Source organism: Balaenoptera borealis, assembly GCF_965194805.1.
Source record: "Balaenoptera borealis genome assembly, chromosome: 11".
NCBI classification, from domain to species: Eukaryota; Metazoa; Chordata; class Mammalia; order Artiodactyla; family Balaenopteridae; genus Balaenoptera; species Balaenoptera borealis.
This window is the reverse complement of record NC_138868.1, coordinates 17534582-17555350: the sequence shown is the minus strand read 5'-3', so window position 1 is coordinate 17555350 and position 20769 is coordinate 17534582. Positions and strand designations below refer to the sequence as shown.

At 38.1% G+C, this 20769-nt stretch overlaps 1 long non-coding RNA gene across 1 annotated transcript in view; it reads right to left on the bottom strand.

Annotated features, from left to right (window-relative positions):
- Positions 1-4: 4 nt before the first annotated feature.
- LOC309606595 overlaps positions 5-20769 on the bottom strand; it is a 58020-nt gene continuing 37255 nt past the window's right edge. The window contains exon 3 of the long non-coding RNA XR_014231975.1: positions 5-7073. This is a non-coding gene — a long non-coding RNA (uncharacterized lncRNA). The remainder of the gene's footprint in view (positions 7074-20769) is intronic.

The following is a 20769-nucleotide window of genomic DNA, read 5'->3' as shown; positions in this document are numbered from 1 at the left end:
AAAAAACAGTAATGAGTTGAAGTTAAATGATCAGACTTTTTGAAAATGCTTCATAGAAATTATTCTCCCTCTATGATGGAGGATATTAACATTGATTTGTTTGGTGGAGTCTTTTTTAAAAATACATGCATTTAGTGGATATCTCTGCCTTCCCCTAAATGTTCCACTGTTACTATATTTGACAAATAGGGTTTAAGATAACTTTTACTTTTTTTTTTGTGGCAAGAACACTTACCATGAAATCTATCCTCTTAACAAATTTCATGTGTAAAACATTATTGTTGACTATAAACATATATACAATGTTGTACAGCATATCTCTAAAGCTTAGTTATCTTTCTTAACTGAAAGTTTATGCCTGTTGATTAATAATTCCCCACTTCCCTCTCCCTCAGCCCCTGGTAATCACCATCCAGTCATTGATTTTGTGAGTTTTACATTTTAGATACTTCATTTAAGGGGAGTTATGTGGTACTCGTCTTTCTGTGTCTGACTTATTTCACTGAGTATAATGTTCTCAAGGTCCATCCGTGTTGTCCCATATTGCAGAATTTCCTTGCTTTTTTAAGGTTAAATAGTATTCCATTGAATGTATTTAGCGCATTTCTTTACCCATTCATCTTTTGATGAACATGTAGGTTGTTTCCACATCTTGGCTAATATAAACAGTGCCACAATGAACAAGGGAGTGCTAATATCTCTTTGAGATCCTGATTTCAATTCTTTTGTATATATACCCAGACATGGGATTTCTGGATCAAATAGTAGGTCTATTTTTAATTTTTTTATGAACCTCCATACTGCATTTCATAGCAGCTGCACCATTTTGCATTCTCATACTCAGCGTGTAAATCTTCCAATTTTTCCATATCTTTGCCAACACTTGATCACAACTAACTCTAATGGAGTGATGATTCCCTTGACCCAAGGCTTTTTCTGAGGCACTATATATAATAATCATTTAATTTTCCAAACAGCCCCAAGAGATCATCATTATGACTATCTCCATTTTATGGTGGAGGGAAGTGATTTAACAGCAGCAAAAGTGGCACAGATAGTAGAGTAGCTGGTATTTGAATCAAGGCAATCTTCTGCTAGAATTAATGGATTCAACCACCACAATATTCTACCACTCTGCAAAGCTTTTTAAAAAAGTAATTGTCCTACTTGTTTTTTAAAAAGGAGTAAGGGTTGACTTTTAATTGTAAGAATAGCCAAGTCCTTCAAGAGACAGTTAATATCAGAGCACAGTCCCCATTATGTGCTGATAAAATTGCTCTAGATAAAACGGTAAATAGGGATTCATTCTGCCTTTTACTAGGCAGGAATGAATCCACATTCCACACATTTCATAAAGGAGTAATTAACTATAAAAGAACTAATCAAATGCATATAAACCATGCTCCCTGCTCTTCCATGCTATCTGTGCAAAGTTTGTATCCTATTCTAAACGTCACTGGCGGGGGGAGTAAAGATGGTGGACTAGGAGGACGCAGAATTCGTGTCTTGGCACAGCTAGGGCACCTACCAGGCACCGGTGGGGAACCACAGACACCTAAGGGGATGGGAGGAACCCCCAGGAGCTGGCTTGTGGGACCTTGGTTCCCAGGCTGGAGGTCGGGCTCAAGCTCCTGTGGTGGGAGCTCTGAGTCCAAACCCACTGGGCTAACAGAGAACCTCAAACCCCAGGAAATATTAATTGGAGTGAGGCCTCCGGGAGGTCCTCATCTCAGCACCAAGACCTGGCTCTATCCAACTGCCTGCAAACTCCAGTGCTGGACACCTCAGGCCAAACAACCAGTAAGACAGGAATACAGCACCACCCATTAAAAAAAATAATAATAATGAAACGACAAAAAAAATTTGTTACAGATGAAGCAGCAAGGTAAAAAACTGCAAGACCAAAAAATGAAGAAAAAATAGGCAACCTCCCTGAAAAAGAATTCAGAGTAATGAGTAAAGTAATGATAGTAAAGATGTAATGATAGTAAAGATGATCCAAAATCTTGGGAACAGAATGGACAAAACACAAGAAACATTTAACAAGGATCTAGAAGAACTAAAGAGCAAACAAACAGTGATGAACAACACAATAACTGAAATTAAAAATACTCTAGAAGGAATCAATAGCAGAATAACTGAGGCAGAAGAACGGATAAGTGACCTGGAAGATAAAATAGTGAAAATAACTACTGCAGAGCAAAATAAAGAAAAAAGAATGAGAAGAATTGAGGACAGTCTCAGAGACATCTGGGACAACATTAAATGCACCAACATTAGAATTATAAGTGTCCCAGAAGAAGAAGAGAAAAAGAAAGGGACTGAGAAAATATTTGAAGAGATTATAGTCAAAATTTCCCTAACATGGGAAAGGAAAGAGTCAATCAAGCCCAGGAAGCACAGAGAGTCCCATACAGGATAAACCCAAAGAGGAACACACCGAGACACATATGAATGAAACGATCAAAAATTAAATACAAAGAAAAAACATAAAAAGCAGCAAGGGAAAAGCAACAAATAACATAAAAGCGAATCCCCATGAGCATAACAGCTGATTTTTCAGCAGAAACTCTGCAAGCCAGAAGGGAGAGGCAGGGCATATTTAAAGTGAAGAAAAGGAAAAGACTACAACCAAGAATACTCTACTCAGCAAGGATCTCATTTAGATTTGATGGAGAAATTAAAATCTTTACAGATAAGCAAAAGTTAAGAGAATTCAGCACCACCAAACCAGCTTTATGACAAATGCTAAAGAAACTTCTCTAGGCAGGAAACACAAGAGAAGGAAAAGACCTACAATAACAAACCCAAAACAATTAAGAAAATGGTAATAGAAACATACATATAGATAACTACCTTATATGTAAATGGATTAAATGCTCCAACCAAAAGACATAGACTGGCTGAATAGATACAAAAACAAGACCTGTACATATGCTGTCTACAAGAGACCCACTTCAGACCTAGGGACACATACAGACTAAAAGTGAGGGGATGGAAAAAGACATTCCATGACAATGGAAATCAGAAGAAAGCTGGAGTAGCAACCCTCATATCAGACAAAATAGACTTTAACATAAAGGCTATTACAAGAGACAAAGAAGGACACTACATAATGATCAAGGGATCAATCCAAGAAGAAGAGATAACAATTGCAAATATTTATGCACCAAACATAGGAGCACCTCAATACATAAGGCAAAGGTTAACAGCCATAAAAGGGGAAATCGACAGTAACACAATAATAGCAGGGGACTTTAACACCCCACTTTCACTAATGGACAGATCATCCAAAATGAAAATAAATAAGGAAACACAAGCTTTAAATGACACATGAAACAAGATGGGCTTAATAGATATTTATAGGACATTCCATCCAAAAACAACAGAATACACTTTCTTCTCAAGTATTCAGGGGACATTCTCCAGGATAGATCATATCTTTGGTCACAAATGAAGCCTTGGTAAATTTAAGAAAATTGAAATCGTATCAAGTACCTTTACTGACCACAACACTATGAGACTAGATATTGATTACAGGAAAAAAACTGTAAAAGATACAAACACATGGAGGCTAAACAATATGCTACTAAATAATCAAGAGATCACTGAAGAAATCAAAGAGGAAATCAAAAAATACCTAGAAACAAATGACAATGAAATCGCAACAACCCAAAACCTATGGGATGAAGCAAAAGCAGTTCTAAGAGGGAAGTTTAGAGCAATACAATCCTACCTCAAGAAACAAGAAAAATCTGAAATAAACAACCTAACATTACACCTAAAGCAATTAGAGAAAGAAGAACAAAAAACCCCAACGTTAGCAGAAGGAAAGAAATCATAAAGATCAGATCAGGAATAAATGGAAAAGAAATGAAGGAAACAATAGCAAAGATCAATAAAACTAAAAGCTGGTTCTTTGAGAAGATAAACAAAATTGATAGACCATTAGCCAGACTCTTCAACAAAAAAAAGGGAGAAGACTCAAATCGACAGAATTACAAATGAAAAAGGAGAAGAAACAACTGACACTGCAGAAATACAAAGGATCATGCGTTACTACACGTAACTCTATGCCAATAAAATGGACAACCTGGAAACATGGACAAATTCTTAGAAAAGCACAACCTTCCAAGACTGAACCAGGAAGAAATAGAAAATACAAATAGACCAATCACAAGCACTGAAATTGAAACCGTGATTAAAAATCTTCCAACAAACAAAAGTTTCTCAGGAAGAGTCACGTAAAGCAGTAAGAGCTTTGAATCAATCTTGCAGCCAGTAATTGTGGTATGTCAATTGCCAAGTTCATCTGCCACTTTACTAAATGTTTACTCTGTAAACAGGTATCGTGCTGAGTGCTTTACATACATTATTTTATTTAATATTTTCTGAATGTGACATATGAATATGATACTGATGGAAAATTTGAAACTCAAAGGAGGTAACAAATTATAATGTATACTGTTGGTTGTCTATCTCTTCTTTTCTAACAGAGAAACAACTTTGTTCAGGTACCCACTCCTCCCTCAAATTTTTCAGTGTGATCCTTATCTCAGGCCCCCAGACTGGAAAATTTTTAGCCTAAGTTCATCACAGTAATCTTGTTCCCCTGTCATGATTGGTTTAGATATGGGCATATAAGCCTATTCTGTCAAATGAAAAGAGAAGTTTTCTGTGAGGCTTTTAGGAAAGGTGTTATCACTCCTACAGAAGAGATAGAGAAATAAACTAGTCTGCCTTTTTCTTCTGGAGAGTATGTGGTACCCAGAATCACTGCTGCCACCTTTCTACCCTCTTGAAAATTAAGCCAACTGCTTGGGAAGGACAGAACAAAGAGATCACAGGGGTGGAGCCAGAGTCCTGACACAGTAGGCTTGCAGCCTACCTTGCCTCTGTATTTCTTGATGTGTGAGACAATAAATAGTCTTATCTAAAAATCCAATCTGAGGTGGATTTCCTATTAAGTGCATTTGACAAAACAAGTGGTAGAGCTGAGATTTGAACACCAGTCTGTCCATCTCCAATGCTGGAGCCCTTAACCAGGACACTGTATTTCCTGTGAGTGCTGAAGATTTCTAGAATGTCTGAGGCATAAGACATTATGTGTCCTTCCAACACACCCACACACAGGCGCATTTGTCCCAGTCTGTGAAACTCAGCCTTTGACTTGCTGCCCCCCACCTCCGCCCAGCACCCATATTCCCAACTACTTGAGCTCCTCCAGAAATCAGCCTATTTGGTGGAGACAGAAACTGATTTAGGCCTAGTTCAAAGTGCAAGCTCCATCTCAACCCTCTCAGTCACTGGAGTAGCTGCTTCTTAGAAACACCACCAGTACCACCACCAGGGACTGACTGATCATTACAATCTCAGATGCACTCACATTGTTGAGCATATGCTGATGTCATTCAGCTTGTATCTGCCACCACTGTTTGACCTGCTAGGTCTTTTTGTCTTTTTTTTATTTTTATTTTTGGCCGCACCATGTGCGGCATACAGGATCTTAGTTCCCCGACCAGGGATCGAACCGGTGCCCCCTACAGTGGAAGCATGGAGTCCTAACCACTGGACCGCCAGGGAAGTCCTGACCTGCTGTCTTACCTTGTTTCTCAACCCAGATGATATAGAGCTTTTTCTCAAATAAAAATTTTCCCTCACTACTATATGCTTTCTTTAGAAAACCCAAATAGCAGATCTTAGATCTGCTGTAACTTGAAATAATTTCATTTGAAAAATACAAGAAAAGAACCTAGACTCCTAACCTTGTAATCAAGAATTACCAATGTCTCTCAGGAGCATTAAGACAGCATCCACTGCTGCTCAAAGAAGGGAAGGAAACCAGCATTAATTGAACATCTATGCCAGGCTCTGTGTTAAACTTTTTATGTTATCTCATATACTTAGAAAAATCCTATGAGATAGCTATTGCTAGTCCCTCAAATGACAGATGAGCAAATCAAACTAAGATTAGGTAATTGCCTTTAGGCAATATAACTAGTAAATTTAGAATGAGAATTGGAACCCATGTCCAGCCTAGGCTGGTCTCTGCAGAGAAGAAGGCCATCCATGAGCATTCTGAACCATCCCAGCATACTTCTCTGATTAAATAAGTACACTTACTGGGTCTTAGCTATGCCCTTTGATGTTATTTTAGCCAGAGATACTGCCTGTACTTTTCCTGCCAGACACATTGCCCAGTGCATTGGTGAAGGGGAAGCGTAATAAGAAATTAGATGTGACTATTGTTAAAAATTTAGTAATAGTCATGACTGCAGTGAAAGAAGTAAACTGCGTCATTATCCACCTTAAAAGAAGGTGTGGAGGTCAGGAAATAGCTAAGGTTAAACTAAGTCTGGGTCTCATCATAATTCAGCACCATGGGCAGTGAAAGAGGGGCAATAAAACTGAAATATGAGACAGACAAGAGATAAAGGGAGAAGAAAGAAAATGCTTACCTCCCAGGTTCCTCCAAAGGAATTTCAAACTGTCGAGGGTTTTATTCACCCATTCATTCAGGGCTATTTATCTTCCTTATGCCATCCAAGCTCCTTCCTGCGCGAATGCCATTCTCTCTCTCTTTTTTCTTTTTTCTAATTTATTTATTTATTTATTTATATTTGGCTGTGTTAGGTCTTCGTTTCCGTGCGAGGGCTTTCTCTAGTTGCGGCGAGTGGGGGCCACTCTTCATCGCGGTGCGCGGGCCTCTCACTGTCGCGGCCTCTCTTGTTGCGGAGCACAGGCTCCAGACGCGCAGGCTCCAGACGCGCAGGCTCAGTAGTTGTGGCTCACGGGCCCAGTTGCTCCGCGGCATGTGGGATCTTCCCAAACCAGGGCTCGAACCCGTGTCCCCTGCATTGGCAGGCGGATTCTCAACCACTGCGCCACCAGGGAAGCCAATTCTCTCTCTTTCTTGACAGTGCAGATTACTTCCTCCGTGAGGCCCAAACCAGTTTATTTAAGTTCCTCAGTGGCTTTACTGGCACAGGAGTCAGGCATCTTTCTAAGAAGCATTTTGAGGAGCATGACGTAGGGGCTGACCATTTCCTCCTCCGGTAAAGTTCAAGCAGCACCTAAGACCAGGGAGGGTGTGGCACCAGATTCATCTGTATTAGTTACGCAAGCAACAATTGTTTCCATTTTACTAAAACCACAAGGAGTACTTTAAACCTAGTGAAGTTGAGACTCTGATAGAAAGCTGATTGTGACTCTACATCCTTCATAAACTATAGAAACAGTGCATCAGGCCGGAGGAAGGAGTGCTGGGAACAAAAATGAGGTTAAATAAGGGTATATTGTGAAGACAGGCAGGGATACACATGAAAAACAAAGATGAAAATTTTTGGAAAAGGATAATGCTTTATATGAATTCACCAAGTGATTTGTAAATACATTCAACCTATTGTGAAGCCAAGCTACAAATTTGTAAGAACATACCCAGAGCAGTCTCAAAGAATTTCTCTAGTGTTCACATGCTAATGGATCCCCAGCTCCACTATAACCAGCCGACCTTCACTGGGTCATCATGCCCTGTGCATACACTATTCCTTGAGAACTGTACCATGATTATGTTATAACTATACCATTACACTATATTATATGATATTATTATACTATATATACTATTATAGTATATATTTTGTAGTATAATAGTATAACATATACTATTTTGTTATATGTTATAATATACTATTCTTTGACATTTATTGGGCAAGGGTATCACAACAGTTCATTCCTAACAAGCTTATGAACAAATGTCGGAATCAAAGTTCCATGTTTCTCCCAAAATGAGCCTAATAACATATTTGGATTTTAGCAGGAAAAGAGAACAATTTTATGCTTTTTTCCAAAGAAATGTTTTCTTCTGTGTAAGAAAGTTGTCCTCCTCAGTGGAATAGAAAGTTGTACCTGAAGCATTGCAGAAAGAATAGAATATCTACATTAGCTATCAGATCAGCCAAACAAACCACAGTGGAAGTCATCCGTAGGGTCACAGATATCATGAGCTGACATACACTCTCATTCCCAGAATTAAATCCCAAGCTGATTTATGAGTATTAGGAGAACCTGTATTCAATAGCTTGGACTAAAAGAGCAACTTCCCATAGTGGGATACTACTTGGTATTAATGAAAGTGGTTCAAAAGTCAACTTAGTTTAGGAAATCCTGGGTTAAAGAAATTTTTAATTTTTTTTTTTACTGAAACACTTCTTGGAGACCAATCTGTTCACCTGTTATGAATTTCCAAGAGTGGTGGTATCTTATGCAGAATTTTCCAAATAAAAACTTTTGTTTGGAAATTCCTTTAACATGGAGCAAGTTTCTATACAATTGTTCTGAGGAAACCCTGGGAAATAATTGTACATGATTCAAAGAGAAAATTATTATCTTGAAGCTTGCGTTTAATCGTAGATGTAATAACCAGATGATAAAAGGCATCTTCACTGACCAAAAAAGAAAAAAGAAAAAGAAAAGAAAGAAGAGGGAGGAAGGGAGCTAAAAAACCTCTCATACTTATGATTTCTGTGACTTATAATGTTTGTTGATGTGTCAAGTGGAGATAGTATAATATTTAAACAGAAGATAATTTAACTGAGAACAGCATCAAAGACTGTGACTCTAATGTCAAATTATCTGAGATTGACTGAAAGGTTCAGACAATTATAGCCCTTAATACAGATGAGGAACTTGGACTTCTTTTTGTAAAACTCACTAGAATGAAGGCCTCTTTGATGAGAGACTACTGCATGCAGTTCAAGAATTAGACAAAAGAGGTGATTTATCATAAAGTTACTTCTATGCAAATTAACCTTTCCTGGGGGAATGGGGGAACACTCATACCCTAAGCCCTACTTTTCTTCCCTAAAATTTCAAAACTCTACTTTTAAATTGGTGTTATAAAGTTACAAGTCTGGCGTGAATGACCAACCCTGGGACAATTTATTACCATTATTAGCAGAAAATAATATTCAGGGTAGTCACACTCAAATTAGTTGTCTTTTAGAAAAAAAAAAGAAGCAAATCAAACAGTAAATATGTATATATACTCTAAACATTTATCTGTTGCATGTACATGCTGTTAATACAAAAAAAAAAAAAAAAAAAGAGGGAATAAAAAACTTTCCCCAAAAGCCAATTTGGATCAAATCATGTAACAGATACAAAAGAAACATTAAATTGTTCTTCAATGATAATCCCTCTGCAGAATAGGTCAGTTCTAATTTAGCTTCTTCCAAATACCCCTCTGCTCTACTACACCAGGTCCCTCTAGAAGAGATGGTAATTCTGCCACTATTTGCCAAAGAAGCTTTGAACACTTGAGCACTTCATTTATAAAATGACACAGTAAAGCATCTAATGTCTTCAGACCTAGAACAGGCTTTCATAACAGTCCATGATTTCATTCCTCTTATGCCCAAGATAAAAGAGTTAGGGGGCAGGAAATGAGTGAGGGTAGTCTCAGGTCTCTTCACTTAAGAACCTCAAGGTAGCACAGACATCTGTATCTCTTCATATGCTACTCTTCAAGCATGAATATGGCAGACATTAGTAAACATTGTGCTTCACTTTTGTTTTAAAATCATCTCTGGGACTTCCCTGGGAGCGCAGTGGTTAAGAACCCACCTGCCAATGCAGAGGACACGGGTTCGATCCCTGGTCCCGGAAGATCCCACACGCCGTGGAGCAACTAAGCCTGTGCACCACAACTACTGAGTCTGCTCTCTAGAGCCCGCGAACCACAGCTACTGAAGCCCATGCGCTCTAGGGCCCACGTGCTGCAACTACGAGCCCACGTGCTGCAACTACTGAAGCCCATGCTCCTAGAGCCCATGCTCTGCAACAAGAGAAGCCACAGCAATGAGAAGCCAGCGCACCGCAACGAAGACGCAACACAGCCAAAAGTAATTAATTAATTAATTAATTAATTAATTTTAAAAAATAATAAAGCATCTCTGCCTCCCTGGAAATTAAATCTTGTGTCTAGTCTAAAAGCAGCAAAAAGGTAGAGTTTTACAGTTATACTCTCCACCGTTCTGCATATTAGATCTCCAAATCTATCTGAAACTGTAACCTACTCTGAGGCCATCCTTAATTCTCAACAGCTCGGTTATTGTACCTTGTAAGTGTCGTTTAGCAGCGCCTAGCACAGTGCCTGGCACATAGTAAGTACTCAATATATTTTTGTGTAATAAGGGACAATAGCAGAAATGGGGAAGTTTCACCAAGACTAACTAGAATGGCACCAACATTTCACTCATTCCTTCTTTCCTTCATTCATTTAAGAAATATTTGTCAATCATGGCACAGTGCTAGGCATTAGAAATACAGCAGTAAATAAAACATAATCTCTACCACCCTGGAATTTTCAAAAAACTAAAACAAGGCCAGTGTTTCTGGACTGCAGAGATTAGAGAGTAGTACGCAGAGGCTACGTTATTACAGAGCCTTGTAAGCCATGTTACCACCCTCTGTCTTTTTCCTGAGAGTAAAAGAAAGCATTGAACAGTTTTAACTAGGTGAGAGAATTAAATATGACTTGTATTTTTAAAAGGTTCCTCTGGCTCACTGTAACATAGATTGTTGGGAAGGCAAGAGGGGGTGCAAGACTCCAGCCATTACTAGACTTTTCTAAAGAAGATTAGCTCAAAATTTTCCATATCATAACTGAGATGCTCTTAGCAAGTCAACTGAATGACTTCATGGGCACCAAGATAATCCTCTTGCTCAGGAAACCCCTAATCTGTAGTTTCTACAATTGTGTTAAACACAAAAAGGTCTTTAATTCCATAATTCAAGGGAATCTTTCAAATTCAAAACGTTCCTGGGAGGGCTGGCTTAATAAAGGGGAGAGAAGAGAATTGAGGATGGTTACAGTACTCCAATAGTGGGGAAAAAAGGTGAATAAAGTAGAGGTATTAAAACACTTCTATTACTTCACCCTGGTGCCTTTAACCATGTACATTTCTCTGTCTTAGAAGAGAATGGCACCAAAAGTGGTCTGAGAACCAAAAGCAAGCACCTTGACATGCCAAAACTCTCATCTCTTCTAAGGTTCAAAATATATTTTCTCTGATCCCATTTCTGTTTGCTTCCTTTTATGAGTTAAGACACTTTCACTACTTCTGAAATTACATTGTTCTAAACACAATAAAACACATTTCTACATGAAAGGACAATTAATAAGCCAACTTTCATGTAAGTTAATTTCCTATTTTTTCTTCAGCTTTTCAATGTTTCTACTGCATTCATAAAAATAATGTAAAGAGCCCTCCAAAGGACAATTAAATACATTACTTTCATTTTTACCCAGTGACTATGTAGCCTACAAATAATTTCTCTTTAGTATCTTGTGAATTACACTGGTCTGTTCACCATGGATATGGAGTATTACTGATAGTCTTCTCTCTTGCACATCTTAAACTACAAAAACTTCCTCTTAATACAGGAAAATCTATTTGATACAGGCTCAATTAAACCTGGAATTTGTTTTAAATGAGTCATGAGCACTTCAGGCAATTGATCCTTTGGTTTTGATCCTGTGGCTTCTGCTCTTGGCAACAGAACAAGACTGCTTCAATACCATGGATGGAACCTGGCTCCCACCTTTGCTTGTATATCCATATCTATAGCTTTCTTGGGCTGCCACAACTTCTAGCAATAAATACAGAAACTCAATACTGTGTGAGAATAATATTTAGGTGTGAGTAAGAAGTTTAAGAATCAAGAGAATACTTGATTTGCCTTTTTTAATAGCAAATGCAGCTTTTCTAAAATAAAAAAAAGAGAGAGACCAAAAGCTGAGCCAAATATGTAAAAGCCTTGCAGAAATTATACTCTCTTGAAAAGATGTCCAATTGAAAGATATTCACAGAAGCTGAGAATCTGTTAAATTTCATTCATCCAACTACTGTCATAGTATCATAAGGTTCATGCATATTTTTTGGAATTTCAACTCTTCTCAGTAATGTTTACTAACCAACTACTATAGGTAATGTGAAAGGGCCTTGTTAACTTAGTCAAACTAAACCAGAGTGTGGAATATTTTTTATCTTATCATAAGACTCATGGGGTTCTAGGTATTAAGGTCTTTGTCAAATCTGACCTCTGAGGTGGTTATATTCATAAATCTTAGTTCAGATAATAGGAAAATATTCCTTCAAAAAATATAGGAAAAAATCCTAGAGATTATTTTACCAAAATGACCACATGTGATATTAACTAGAATAAGCCAATACAAAAATTTTTCCATATTCATTCATTCTGAAAGCAGGAAATAAACATAGGCCTAAAATCCCTAATCAGAAATCCTTGGGGCCATGTACATTTCAGAATTCAGGAAATTTTAAATTTTAAAAAGATATTAAATTGTACATTATATACCCCCTAGAGTGGTCTGAGACAGCACAAATTATCAAACACTTATATTTATGCAGTAAAATATATGAATATTCACCTCGAGTAAGGTAAAGACTGTAAATAGCTTCACATGATCAGGTAAAAATTTCTACCAAGTGAAATCAGATCAGACAGTTGAGGTTTTGCCACCAAGGGTGTTTCAAGAAAATAATTTTTACAACTTTTAGATTGCAAAATTTTGAATATGAAGTTGTGGACCTAGACTGAGCAGTAGCCATCACCTGTGTGTTAAGATTTAATATTTTCAAAAAACCTCTGAGGAACATTTTATTATTTTCATTTTATAGATGAGAAAATGTAGGCTCAGAGAAATTAAATAACATGATTAAGCTCACACACCAGTAAGAGGGGTAATCAAGAATCTAAGGAAGGCTCTCTGCATCTACCATCTGTGCATTTCCTACCACACCTCCTCAAAGGAGCACCACTGTGGCGCCTAAGTGGACAGTCATTATTCTGTCTACATTCCATTCAGGCTCCGAGAGTAAAGGAAAGGAGTGTGATATTATTTTTATAAGCCAGAATTGTAACTGGAGATTTTTTTATACTTCACTGAACATGTTTGTGGCAGAGAACTTAATTTCACTTTATTCCACTTCACGCATGAGAAATGGGGTCCAGTTCCTAACCTCCTATCATTTTGATGTCTTTACTGAAAGTCAGCTTCCCTTCTGATGTCAGTTTGTCATGAATATTATCTGACACTCATCAATTGATGAAAATCACAAATTCCACTCTCTGCAGCTGGCAGGAAATGAATTAGCAACATTTCCTGGAATACACCCAAATTTGCTGGAAAAAAAAATTGTTAATGTGATCCCGGGTCCTGAAATTTCTTCCACTGTTGTGACTAATGGAAAGCTTAAGGAATCTGAGAGATGGAAAAGTCTTCAGTTATCATCTAACCTAACCCTTAATATTATGGATGAAGGGGCTGAGACCCTGATACATACTTTCTCCATCACTTTATAGGGCTTACTTTGAACTTAATTGTAAACTAAAAAGAGAAGTAAACCAATATTTACCAAGGAAACCAATGTGATGATGTATTTATGCAGGCATCGTCTTAAAGTATGATTCTCAACAAAACAAACAAACACCCCCATCAGCAGAAGTAGAGCTTGGGGAAACACAAGTAAAGGAGGCGGTGACCTTGGACCTCCCCCCTGGCCAAACAGTATGCCAAAAATTTACTAATTTGCATATAATATGACAGCATTGCCATCAAGCTAAACGTACATTTTCAGATCACTAGATAGTCTCAGAAAGGAGACAGTTTATCATGTATCATTCCATTTGCCTCACTGGCTTCTCCAGTTACATTTGCTACCATGAAGGTGTTACTACTATCCCCCAATACTACTACTATTGGCTGCCTATTTGGCCAAGAGAAGTTCCATACTGTTAACCTACGTTAAAGACAGATGGAACTGTGCAAAACGAACAAATACCCTGAACTGAGATGTGCCAGTATGTTAAATAACAATGAATTTGACCCTGTATGTGAGTCAGCCAAAGGAGACCAACACAGGGAAATGGTTTCATACAAAACTGTGGCTGAGAGCATAGATTCTCAGGGAAGGTTAAGCCTTGACTGTGCCACTTATTAGACCAGCCTGACCTTAGGCAAGTCACAAATCTGTTGTTTCAAAATTTTGTATATTGATTATGTATTACTTTCATAGTAAGAAATAATTAAATGTGTCAACTGAAAAAAGCTGCCTTTATTATCTATGACTGAGTTATGCTTCATACACATGTTTAGGGCATCCAGAGGTCAGAAAAAAAGATCAAACTAATATATTGGAGAAAATTGTGTCAGAGAAAGAGCATGAACTAGCACTGCCTTTTATAAGTCTCTCATTACTGTGCATTTCAGTTTCCTCATATTTCCTCATCAGAATATTTATCCAGCAAGATAGCTAAAATATTTGTATTTTTAAAAATCCAGCCTTGTACTTAGTGCATAGTATCTGTTCAAAAAAATGATAGCTCTCATTTTTATGATGTGCATAAAGCCTATATATTTTCTTTAAATCTAATCCAAATAAGTTCACAAAGATTGTTAGGAGTAATATTTTCTTTTTATCCAATTTATTTTTCTGAACACCTTAAACCCCTCTCTCCTCCTGTAGGGAACACCGTCTGTTAACTTTGGATTCAATTGAATTGAAACAGCCTGTATCCGGGTGATATCCAGGATGTCTACTCAGGAGGAACCCAGACACCGAGGAAAGACCAATCTGGTGCTTGGAAATAACTTGGCAAGCACAGTGATATATAGAAAGGAAAAGAACTACAGACAAAAGCAGCGTAGTGTCCAGCTGTAGGAGAAAGCTGCTGAAGGAACAGGGGCAAGAATTAGATGATGGTGATGAGGAGGATGAGGATTATGGTGATGATGATGGAGAAGAGGTCAACAATGGTAATGAGAAAATGGAATCACAGAGCGGCTAAGGGAATTGGTCAAGTTAATACAGCAGGTAAGCGGTAGAATTTAAATTCTAATCTTAGAAATCTAGCTCCAAAGCCCTTGCTCTTAACTCCAAAGCAATGAGTTAAGTACAATTCCTAGTTCACAAAAGTGGAAGGCAGCCCACTTCACTGCCATGGGAGCAAATCCAGCTGTTTCTATAACAAACCTGCCTCATGTCTACCACTCGGAGCTTGGCTTTCAGACTCAACCACTGTTTCTGACTCCAAGCCATTTTTTTCTGACCCTGTGCAAAGTAATCCACCCTGTTTGTAATGATTTAGGTAGAGCACTTCCTAGAGGTGGGATAACCTGTCAAGGCTCTCTACGTCCCTAGAATCCTAAAATTTGGACAACATTAAAATGGGAGTGTAAACCAGGCCTACTTTTACTTCATTGATAGTTACTCATTCTGAAGTGCTTTAGGTGGAAAACAACCTTGACTTGTTTCCAGTATAATTACAGCCCACAGCTTTGATGAAACAAAATTTGAGGAACAAAATGAGTTTTTCTTAATGATCGACATTTTTCTTGATGTATATGTGCGTGTAACCACACAAATGCGCAAGATCTTTTGGGTATGTCTGCTTGTGCATGTAGAAGGATAGAGGGAGAGAGGTTTTCATTGAAGATATGCCTTGAAAACTGAAATTGGGCCACTGCTAGCCCCTAAGTTTCCATTGTGTGAATTAGAAAAGGCACCGCTTTTGGGTGATTGCAGCCACAAGGGAACATGGTTTGACTGACATAAGTTGTTTCTAGCTAAATTAAAAAAGGACATCTCTTTCCCCAGATGGACACTGCTCGATGACAGGGTACATGGCTTGGCAAGTAAACCAGAGAGTGAAGTTTAGTTCCCACTTGACCCTTGGTTAGGTTCCCTTGTGTATGGTACAATCTGCACGGCATCCATGGTGCCCTTGACTGGGGACATCTAGTTGTCCTGGAGATTAGAGGAAGAAAGAGTGAACTAAGGAAATGGCATGGCACTCTGGGAAACAAGTGGGGGCATTCAGACAATGAGTGTTGACAGACAGAGCTTAAGAGTTACAAGCACTACATAGTTCAAAGAAATATGCCAGCCCTCACCTTGGTGTCAGAGACAAAATTACCAAGAGTGTATGAAAAAAAAGACTGGACATCCAGAACTAAGGATATCATATAAGAAATATTAGAAGCCACTCATGGTTCCTCCTCACTTCCTCTATCAACCCAGAGAGACCCCCTTAGTTACACTTCTAACCTTTATTTTTAAGTTTGAATCATGGGAACATAGGATCATTATTAGACTTACAGAGAACCAGATAATGCCCAGACCCTGCACGGATTCAAAGGTCTAAAGAGACATTGCTGAAGCCAAGTTAAAAGCTAGAAAAATGACTGTAAAAAAAAGTAGATTTTTTTTTTTTTCTCTTCTTGAGGATGTTTAAATGTCTTCTGGCATCCTACCATGTTCCTGGGAGGCTTCAACTTTTTACCGCAGATCCATTCATTGGCTGTCACTTGCCAGGTAGTATGGCCTTCACCTTTGGAAGAGTTACTCAAAACCCGTCTCTTAGGTTGGCCTTTCCCATTAGCAGTGCTGGCAGTGACGTGCATGGCATGATTCACGGGACTCCAAGAAGGTCTTTGCACCAAAACCATCTTCCTAATTGACATCTGAAATGCCATTATTAACATTTTATTTCTATGAGTTGAAGATTTCCTTCTCCCCAGTTCTAAAGCAAAGATAATAGAGTACCTTCCCCAAGATATCCACACAACTCTCTCCTTCACCTCCTGGTCTTTGCTCAAATGTCAGTGATACCGTCCCTGATGACCCTATTTAAAATTCAACTCTACCACAACCCCCCTTTCTTGCTTTATATTTTTCCATAGCACTTACCAACATCTGACACATGTGTACCTTATTTTTATATTTATTTTTCTAACTCCTTCTCCCCCCTTCCAACTTGAATATAAATTCCATGAAGGCATAAATCTTTATATATTTTGGTTATACTTATATTCTCAGAGCTGGAACTGTGCCTAGCACATAGGAAGCATTCAATAAGTATTTGTTGCATGAATAAATTAATCATCAGCCAATAATAAATTAATGAATGATATATTTGGTATAATTTTTTAGTGGAGAAGATCAGGCAGATCAAGGATCTGGAAACCTGGGAAAAGTAATGTGAGAAAGAATTTGAAAAATAGAGAGAAGAGAACTGAAAAGCCCAGCTCACATCTTTTGTTGTGAGATTTTTTCCAACATTGTATAGGACTGCTTAAAAATCACAGTTTTTGTAAATCAGGGAAAAGATATAACTATCTTCAATAGATATGACCCATTATAATTGAATTGTCCCCCGTCAAGTGTGGATCCCAATGAATGTATTTTAACATTGAATTCTTCAATGATGAATGTATTAATTATTATATCTCCGCACTACTTCCTCTACATTTGTGTGTGACTATGAATGTGTCCCCTTGCGCATTTAAGGTTGCATTTTTATTTCTTTCCTCTACTTTCCTGTGTCTTCCTTTCAACCTCTCAAGCCAAAGCCACCTATCCAGACCTAAAATTCTGGAGGTTCCACAGACAGCCCAAACAGAAGAACCCATAAATAAAAGAGGTCTGTGTATTCCATCTTATGGACTGTTGAGATGAGGGTCTATTAGAAGCATAAAAAACATTTAATCTAAGATTATTATTATTATTATTTTCAACAAAGCTGTCACTGTTTTGAAATTAAGTCCAATATTAAAAGCACTTAATATTTTGCAGTTTTATATAAATTAATATTATTTAGGTCAACTTTCAAGTTTTTAAATCATAATTAATAAATCCCTTTATGTCTGGTTTTTAAAGATTTCCCTATTATTTAATATGACTTTATTATAACTTTGAGCCATCTGTTTCCCATAGGTATTCCAGATTCAGGCTCAGCCCTCTTCTCCTCTGTATTTACACGAAGGAGAGACCCATTGCATTAGAAAACATTTATATGCTAAAATCAAATGCTGGAATGATGGTCACCAGGAGTTGAGGGGGAGGGGGGAATAGGGAGTTATTAATCAACAGGCATAAAATTTCAGCCAAGATGAATAAGTTCTAGAGACCTGCTGTACAACATTGTACCTATAGTCAACAAGAATGGATTGTAGACTCAAAGTTTGCTAAAACAATAGATCCCATGTTAGATGTTCTTATCATAATAATTTTTTAATTGAAGTATAGTTGATTTACAATGTTGTGTTAGTTTTGGTTATACAGCAAAGTGATTCAGTTATAATATATATATATATTCTTTTTCATATTCTTTTCCATTATAGGTTATTACAAGGTATTGAATATAGTTCCCTGTGCTATACAGTAGGGCCTTGCTATTTATCTGTTTTATATATAGTAGTGTGTATCTATTAATCCCAAACTCTTAATTTATCCCTCCCTCCCCCTCATAATAATTTTTTTAAAAGATGGTATCTATATGCTGCTAATTCCCTAATATTTATTTACCCCTAAATCTCATCTCCCTCCTGAGTGCCAGGCTCACAGATTCACTTTCTCCCTGGACATCTCCACTCAGATATATATTAAGCAATTCAAATGTAACAGGTCCAAAATGGAGCTCTGGATTTCTGACCAGTATTAAACAGTTTATCAGGTATGTGAAGTGCAGCGTTTTCCCAAGCCCTTCATAAGCTAGGATATGGTGTTATTTTTCAAGAGTTTTCCAGACTTGGGACTACAGTTGAGAAATGAAGCTCTGGAACACCCTTGGGAAATGTCGTTCCGGATCCAAACAGCTTTGACGCAAAACCTATGATTTTCAACTAGAACTAAACTACAGAAGCCAAGTTTGTGCCTCTCCGGTGAAGGCATTCCTAGAAGCATTAGCATGGCAGAGAGAAGCTGGACTGCCTACATTGGGCTGATATTGTTACCAAACACAAGTGTCCCTGACACACAGTGAGGCCAAACAAACCGAAACGACGGACTTTGGAGCAAAGAAAGATTTACTGCAGGGCCATGCGAGGAGAACGGGTGACTCATGCCCCAAAAAACTCTGAACTCCCCGAAGGGTTTTAGCAATTCATTTTTAAATGGAAGGTGAGGAGGAATTTCCCAGGGTATGTGATCAACTCATGCACGATTCTCTCATTGATTGATGTTGAGGTAACAGGGCAATTAACATTGTCAATCCTTAGGCGCCAGAAGGTCTGGGGGCTACTACGTGCTCATAATCATCAAGTAGTTAATTTTGTTAGAGCAGGCAGATAGCTAGATATGAGCAGAGAGCGGAGGGCATGGGCCAAATGGCAGGAAACCATATGTCTTGTAAACGAGGGTCCTTGGGCAGACAAAAGCAGGAACCTCCGGACTGACAGGGAACCACACATTTTGGGGTTACAAGTGTCCTGGAGGCAAAGAAAGGTGGGAAAACGAGGGAATCTCCATTACCTTAATGTAACCTTTTGCTCATTATGCTCTCCTTACGATAAAATTAGCCTTGCAAATAAGAAGTAACCATCCGGCATCAACGCCATGACATTTCCAATCAAGGCTAAATAAGGACCAAAATCTCTCCTCCTCTAGGGAAATTGCACCCTTCCAAGATTAACAGAGAAGCACCTTTCTGATTCTTCCTACCCACTTCATATCCCTCACTTGGTCAGTGCCTTTCCCCCAAGTGTATGCAATGTCTATCGTTCCAATCTCATATGAGTTTTTAGAAGATGACTTCTATCTTGTAGCCATGCCATGAAATCATAAAGATGGGGAAGTGAGGGCATCAATATACCTACTGCTTCCAGGAAAAAGTAGTACATTCCTTCCAAATGATAGTAGCAGTGACTCAGCAGTCAAAGGCCATTATCACATTAAGAATCCCATTGTATTAGGCAAAGAACTAGCTCTGTAGTCAGGCTGACCTTGGTCCCCAGTCTGGTTTAGTGGCATAATGATTCCATGCTCTTTTAAGTAAGTTACTTAACTGCTATGAGTCTTAGTTTCCTCATATATGAAATAGGAATGATCAAACTACATGGAAGGGTTACAGTGAGAAAAATTTATTTATGTATTCATGTATTTAAAGTGCCGAAGAAGTGCCTGTCTCATAGTAGGCTCTTATTATTAGAAGATTAACTCTTAAGCCCCACAGTATATTTTTAGGGAATTACCATTTTAATACTGGCTACATTTTGAGTCTTACAGGAAGCTGCCTCCAAAAATGAGAAGAGAAGTTTTATAATCTGAGTAGATTAGATTTTCATAAAGCACAATGAAGAATGCAAGGGGCTCTATCAAAACCCATAAATATGCCAACATGCATGAATTATGCAGTCAACTCTCAAAATTCATGTAAGGAAAGAAAGTAGATGGGGACATTCCAAAAGAGTGAATAATCTAGAAAAATCATTTAGATTTGTCTTGACATTTGCAGTAAATTCAGAGGTATGTGGTGTTCGGGGAAAGGGATTTTTAATGTATCTTCCATACGAAATCCTGACTCAGGACAATCAGCCTGACCATGGCATTTTCCTACATCTCTTCCCACACTAAGGACTAAACAGAGCCTCAATGAGGCTGATTAAAAAAAAGCAGTGTAAGCCAGACTTCACTGACTCAGACTTCTCCAACAATAGAGATAGCTTCATTCCCTGCATAAAATCTGTATGTACGATAAGGGCAAATGGAACTGTTAAAGAGAAAAGGCCCAAAATGGGATCACTTGTGCTAAATACCAGGATAACAAATCTACAGTTAAAAACACCTAAGCTAACTGCAGTTTCAACCTTCCCCAGAAACGTAATCTTAATCAACCAGTTTGGAATTTTCTGGCCAGCACCAATGAGGTAACATCAATTGAGCCTTCTCCATCCCCCAGAGGAAG